Source organism: Rhinoraja longicauda, chromosome 20 (assembly GCF_053455715.1).
Source record: "Rhinoraja longicauda isolate Sanriku21f chromosome 20, sRhiLon1.1, whole genome shotgun sequence".
In the NCBI taxonomy this organism is placed as follows: Eukaryota; Metazoa; Chordata; class Chondrichthyes; order Rajiformes; family Arhynchobatidae; genus Rhinoraja; species Rhinoraja longicauda.
Genome location: NC_135972.1, coordinates 20,366,460 through 20,373,767, shown reverse-complemented (window position 1 = coordinate 20,373,767; position 7,308 = coordinate 20,366,460). Strand labels below are relative to the sequence as shown.

Genomic DNA, 7,308 nt, shown 5'->3' with positions numbered 1-7,308 from the left:
GATGTCAACTTCTCCACATCAGCGAGACCAAGCGCAGGCTCGGCGATCGTTTCGCTGAACGCCTCCGCTCAGTCCGTCTCAACCAACCTGATCTCCTGGTGGCTCAGCACTTCAACTCCCCCCCCCATCCCCAATCTGACCTTTCTGTCCTGGACCACCTCCATTGTCAGAGTGAGGCCCAGCGCAAATTGGAGGAACAGTACCTCATATTTTGCTTGGGCAGTTTACACCCCAGCGTTTTGAACATTGACTTCTCCCACTTCAGGTAGTCCTGCTTCCCCTCTCTATCCCCTCCCCTTCCCAGTTCTCCTACTAATCTTCCTGTCTCCGTCTACATCCTATTTTTGTCCCACCCCCTCCCCTGACATTAGTCTGAAGAAGGGTCTCTTCCTGAAACGTCACCCATTCCTTCTCTCCTGAGATGCTGCCTGACCCGCTGAGTTATTCCAGCATTTTGTGTCTACATTAAATTACATATTGGAATCAGGCAGTATTTACATTTATAAAAATTATTAGTGAATCCAGGATTGAGAGTTGAGAGCCTCATGTGAGATACTAGCAATGCCTCCTTCAAAACCTTGAAGATTCTTGGTGCATTAGAAAAAGGAAAGTTTTGCAGTGCAATTACAGATGTAAGAAAAACAAAGGCTAATGCACATATAGCAAGCACCCACACAGCTATGACAGAGAGCCAGAGAATCTATTTTAGTGACCCTCAGTGAGCAGTAAATATTTTTAAAGACACTTGTTCTTTAACAAACCAGTATGGGTTCTTTGATATCCGAGAGAAAAGATTGTCTAAATGAGAGGAGCACTGGAGACCTCGGCTTGGATTTTTTAAATATCTGGGATTTGTACCCACAGCTTTGACACTGAGCAAGGAATGCTGCCCATGAAACTTCAGACCAACAGGCTGAGCTTTCCCAGCTGATGGCATTTGTGAACATTATTACTTGAGGTTAGACACAAAAAGCTAGAGTACAGCCTGGAGCTCACCTGAATCATGAGCCACTCCAGTACATCGAGCATGTGAACCAGATGGTGGACTTTTTGTAAACGCACCAAAATATGGCGACTCGTGTATCTATGCAAAAAGAAGGAACATCCTTCTCTCCAGAGATGCTGCCCGGCCCACTGAGTTACTCCAGTTTTTTGTGTCTATGGTTTAAACCAGCATCTGCAGTTCCTTCCTACACTAATTGCGATGTGTTCCCGTGCAACTGGGTGCTGGTCCACCCACGGCACTTGGTGCTTCACCCCGAAGACCAGAGAGACGAGGTGGAAGGAGCCACGGGTGATGACAGAAACGAGATGAGAGTTGGGAGCAAGGGGACCGAGAGGTATTGCCTCCAGCGCCTTCAAGGCCAGCCGCAGGAGGCACCCCCGGGACACAGAGGTGGTCGGGTGAGGAGAGGAATGTTGGTTCACGCGCCGAGCCGGTCGGTGTGGCCCTGCAGCAGCCTGGAGCTCACCTGGATTGTGAGCCACTCCAGTACATCGAGCATGTGAACCAGATGGTGGAGTTTTTGTAAATGCGCCAGAATATGGCGACTTGTGTATCTAAGCAAAAAGAATTTCACCGTGAAGTGCACACGTGACAATAAAGCACCATTGAACCATTGTGAATTTGTCACATGCTGTGTGGTGTGTTGTCCAATCAAGTCTGCAATGGAAATGAGTAGCTGAGGGAATTTATCCATTTATGGGATTGATTTTACATTTTGGAAAGTGAAATAAGTTTCAAATATGTTTGGGGTATGTTCAAATCTTCAAATGGGTGAAGTCCGAGATTAATACAGTACAGAAACAGGTCCTTTGGCCCAACTCCTCCATGCTGACCAAATTGTCTACCTGAACAGGTTCCACTTGATTGCATTTGGCCCATATCCATCTAAACTATTCCTCTCCATGCATCTGAACAAATGTCTTTTAAATGTTGCAATTGTACTCACCCCTACCATTTCTGCTGGATATGTTTAATACAATTATGAACAGATTGGAAACGTGGTATAGTGAATTGCAAAATATTTATGCAAGTCTAGGCACCTTCCATTTTAAACGTTTGATTTACGTATTTTTAAAATAACACGCTAGTTCCTTTAATACCAAAGCTTGATTTACACGCTGGTATTTTCTGAATAACATGCTCAGATTTACTGCTGACCGCCTGGTCACGTATATGTTTAATTTACATGTTTTTGAATTATGCGTGGTTTTGCAAGTACATAAACCTGGCGTAAAATGTGGGGTGCCTGGAATTTCCAGATAAGTATCTCTGATAATTGTTAACTGTGATTATAACTTTATTTCTGTTACACAAATAAATCCAAGCAAAAATTGGAACAAATGAGACGAGAACATGAAACCTCCCACAAAGCACAATCTGTTCTGGTACTAAACCTGGTGAAGGAATTTACTGCATCCCTACAAGAACCATTAGCTTCTCTGTTCTTTAGGACACTGGGGTCCAATTAGATTAGCAAAGTCCTGGAGAGCTCTTAGATTAAGTGGGACGATAGTTAAGTATATTGAGGTCAGATTGTTCATTTTTCCATATGCAATTTGATGTGATCCAACCACAACATCTGTCAGCCAAAACGGTGTGATTATCCGTGCAGAATGTAGCACTCATTGTACTTTTCCATTCATTTTAAACTATTAAACAGTCACCAATAATAAAGTTCTGTATACAAATTACAGCTTGGCTAAAATCAAGGGATTAATAAATTTCCATTACCATTGTCAGGTTGCAATTAAGCTGAGTGCATATTAAATGTTACTTGGTGTCAATGTTTTCCTTTATTTGACATGTTGAATTGGAAAGATATTGTGGGAATTTCTGTCCCTGGTTCCCGATCAGCTGGACAGAAAATTGGTGGGGGCGGAGTGGGGATAATTCCAGATGGATGACCAAATGTAATTTCCACTGATCCTCACCCAAATAGATTCCTGAGGAATTTCTGGCACTGAAAGAATAGGAATGAGAGAAGTGGAGATGGATCTCATGGGGGAGATGATTTCAGAGAGGGGAATCTGGAGAGAAGTAGGAGACTGAGGCCTGGTTGGGGAAGTAGGAAAGGAAGTGAAAAGGCAGTCAGCTGATCCAATGATCTGAGCTTCAGTGACAAAGACCTCTGAGACAAGGAACTGCAGATGCTGGAATCTTGAGCAAAACACAATGCGCTGGAGGAACGCAATGGGCTAGGCAGCATCTGTGGAAGAAATGCACAGAAGATTCTGGTCGGGACCCTTCTGATTTCTGTGAGCTTTTTACACTGGTTGGGTGGGGGAGTTGTCTGGGGGGAGAGAGTTTCCAATTGAACACATCAAGGATCATCCTTGCATCCTGTGATGATCAGCGAGTATGGAAGCGCTGGGATAAGGTTCATATGCTCCTACCCCCCCGATACTCCTTCAGTCATTCCCCTCAGAGGTTGTGGTACTCCCTCAGTCTTTTTCCTCTGACACTGTGACACTCCCTCAGTCCTTCTTCTCGACAGTATAGCACTCCCTCAGCCCAGACACTCTACCAGTGTGGCACACTCTGTGAAAGTCTCTCTACACTCTCTAAGTGTACACTCTCTTGTCCTACCCCTCCACCGGTAGCTGTCAGTTTAACCTCTCCAGCTATGTGCTTCTGCTCCCTCTACAGTATGATGCTTCTTCCAGGCTGTTCCTCTGTGTTCACCTCTGACAATCAAGTAGGTTTTAAGCAAAATCTTAAAGGAGGTTGAAGAGTTTATAGAGGGAATTTAAGTTCTAGGTTGTTTAAGACACAACCACTGATGTTTGAGCAGTTAAAACAATGCGAGGCTGAAATTGAGTGTGTGCAGTTATCTCTGTAATCACTCTTGGCCCCTTCCTTTATAGAGAGATTGGATAAGCTATATCTGTTTTCCTTGGAGCGAATAAGGCTGAGAGATGGTATGATAGAGGTATATAAAATTATCAGAGGCATTGATAGGGTAAATGGCCAGTATCTGTTTCCCATGGGAGATGTATCTGAAACTAAAGGGTTTAGGATTAAGATGTGTTGGTATCTGGAATAAGCTGCTTCAGGAGCTATCTTGACAGGCACTAGAAAGAGCATGGAGTGACATGCTAAAATGGAAGAGGGGAATCCCCGTTTCCTAAAGAATGAGGACATCTCCGATGCCCTAGTATGGAACACCTCATCCTGGCTGTAGATGCGGCGTAGACCGCGGAATTGGGAGTAAGGGATAGAGTTTTGGCAGGAAACAGGGTGGGAAGAAGTGTAGTCAAGATAGCTATGGGAGTCAGTGGGTTTGTAGTAGATGTTAGTCACTAGTCTGTCTCCTGTGATGGAGATGGTGAGATCCAGAAACGGTAGGGAAATGTCGGAGATGGTCCAAGTATATTTAAGAGCAGGATGGAAATTAGTGGTGAAATTTATGAAGTAATTGATGAACTCCCTGGTCCACTCGTCCCTTCCCACCCAAAACGCCCCCTCTCCAAGTACTTTTCCCTGCAACCGCAGGAGATGCAACACCTGTCCCTTTACCTCCCCCCTCGACTCCATCCAAGGACCTAAACAGTCTTTCCAGGTGAGGCAGAGGGTCACCTGCATGTCCTCCAACCTCATCTATTGTATCCGCTGTTCCAGATGTCAACTTCTCCACATCAGCGAGACCAAGCGCAGGCTCGGCGATCGTTTTGCTGAACGCCTCCGCTTAGTCCGTCTCAACCAACCTGATCTCCCGGTGGCTCGGCACTTCAACTCCCCCTCCCATTCCCAATCTGACCTTTCTGTCCTGGACCTCCTCCATTTTCAGAGTGAGACCCAGCGCAAATTGGAGGAACAGTACCTCATATTTCACTTGGGCAGTTTACACCCCAGCAGTTTGAGCATTGACTTCTCCCACTTCAGATAGTCCCTGCTTCCCCTCTCTATCCCCTCCCCCTTCCCAGTTCTCCTACTAGTCTTCCTGTCTCTGTACATCCTATCTTTGTCCCACCCCCTCCCCTGACATCAGTCTGAAGAAGGGTCTCGTCCCGAAACGTCACCCATTCCTTCTCTCCTGAGATGCTGCCTGACCCGCTGAGTTACTCCAGCATTTTTTGTCTACATTAAATTATATTGGGTTTAAAACTGAGGTGAGAAAAAACTTTTTCATCCAGAGAGTTGTGAATTTGTGGAATTCTCTGCCACAGAGGGCAGTGGAAGTCAAATCACTGGATGGATTTAAGAGAGAGTTTGAGGGGCGAGTGGAATCAAGGGATATGGGGAGAAGGCAGGCACGGGTTATTGATTGGGGACGATCAGCCATGAATGGCGATGCTGGCTCGAAGGGCCGAAAGGCCTCCTCCTGCACCTATTTTCTATGTTTCTATGACACGGAATGTAGTTTCGAGATACAGCGTGGAAGCAGGCCCGTCAGCCCACTGAGTCCACACCAACCAGCGATCCCCGTACACTAGTTCTATCCTAGGGACAATTTACAGAAGAAAACTAACCTACAAACTTGCTGTCACGGGGAGAATGTACAAACTCTGTACAGCCAAGCACCCATGGCTAGGATCAAACCTGGATCTCTGGCACTGTATGTCAGCAATTCTACCGTCGCGCCACTGTGGCACCACCAAATATATTTAAAATTAATACAGACAAGTAAGATTAGTATAGATATGGTGCGCTGAAGGGCACATTCTGTGCTCTTCAACTCTGACAAGAATATCCGCTTCCATCCAACTCCACAGCTGATGAAGGTGAAAGTTTACTCTTTAGTTTTTTCAGTTATTTACCTTTGGTAAACATATTCCTTTGGTTTAAAAAGGAAAGATTTCTGTCCAGCAAGAATGCATCCTTAACTGTTTACTTTGCCAAAGGTCATGTGTTGATCCCTTTGCTTTGAGAAATGGCCCAAATAAACACAAGCAAATTCACAGAAATGTGTAGGAGATTTGGCTATTAAATACAATATCTTTAAAAATCAATGACGTGACCATTTTGAAAATCAATAATTCATTTATTCTGGAAATTATTCCTTTCTCATTGGTGGAGATAAAGAAAAAGTACGGTATTTATTTCGAGAGCACCCTTTGACCTCAGGATGTTCCAGAATATTCAAGAATACTCAAGAGATTATCTCTGAAGTCCAGTCACCATTGTAGGAAACACCACAACCAATGTGCATGCTAAACTCCTATAAACTCATCTACACTTCACACCACTTTGGAAAAGCTGAGAACATAATTAAAGACTTGTCCTACCCTGGTTATTCCTGCTGCTGTCGGGCAGAGGTACAGAAGCTTGAAAGCACACACCACCAGACTCAGGAACAGCTTCGTCCCTTTTGTTATCAGGCTTCTGAACTGTTCTCCATAAGCTAAGGTACTGTCCAATTCACCTCTACCTCATTGTGGACTTTGGACTTTGTCTATGCAACTGATGCCCTACAATGTAAAGATCTATATTCTGCACTCTGTATCAACCTCTTTGCTATACTTATTGTACTTGAGTTTGACTTGATTGTTTATGTTTAGTATATCTGATCTGTTTGGATAGCATGCACAACAAACCTTTTCACTGTACCCAATAAATGTAACAATAATAAAACTAAACCTAGTACCACCAAGTGAGAATAATTGAGTCAAATGTCATCAGAAAGATAGGACCACTGCTGTCCAACATTCTCTGCAGAGACCTCAAAATATCTATATTCCTTGTTGGATTTATTGGTCATTAGAGTCATAGAGTGATACAGTATTGGTTATTTATTGTTCATTGGAGTCATAGAGTGAAACAGGCCCTTCGGCCCAACTTGCCCACACCGGCCAACATGTCCCAACTACACTAGTCCCACCTGCCCGTGGTTGATCTATATCCCTCCAAATCTGTCCTATCCATGTACCTGTCTAACTGTTTCTTAAATGTTGGGATAGTTGGTGATTGTCTTATATTTACCACTCTGAGATTTATGTAATCTAATGCTGGCCATTTGCACCAGGTCTTAGGTCTTAGTCCCATTGCTTCGCCAAGTTTAAACAGCATGTGCCATTTCTATACCCAACTGCTTGCAATCTCCAACTGATCCATATCGTGCTATATCATTTTGCAACCATCCTCACAATCACAACCGTAAGTGTTTGTGCCATCTCTAGATTTATTAATCAGCACCGCTTTATTTTCATCCAAGGGGTTGGATAATGTCACAATATGACCTACCACCAGGCAGGCTGTCTGTCTGTGGACCAGCGCGTTGGCAGCCCCGGGGATGGGAGAACGCGGCGAGTCGGGTCGGGCAGCGCCGACGGAGGGACGAGAGGCCGCCCGTTGCCATGGTACCG

At 44.6% G+C, this 7,308-nt stretch overlaps 1 protein-coding gene across 1 annotated transcript in view; it reads right to left on the bottom strand.

The window, feature by feature from the left end:
• The window catches only part of parpbp (PARP1 binding protein), a 49,948-nt gene extending 42,643 nt beyond the window's left edge, over positions 1–7,305 (bottom strand). The window contains exon 1 of the mRNA XM_078417121.1: positions 7,187–7,305. The gene's annotated coding sequence lies outside the window, so the exon portion shown is untranslated. The remainder of the gene's footprint in view (positions 1–7,186) is intronic.
• Between the last annotated feature and the right edge of the window lie 3 nt (positions 7,306–7,308).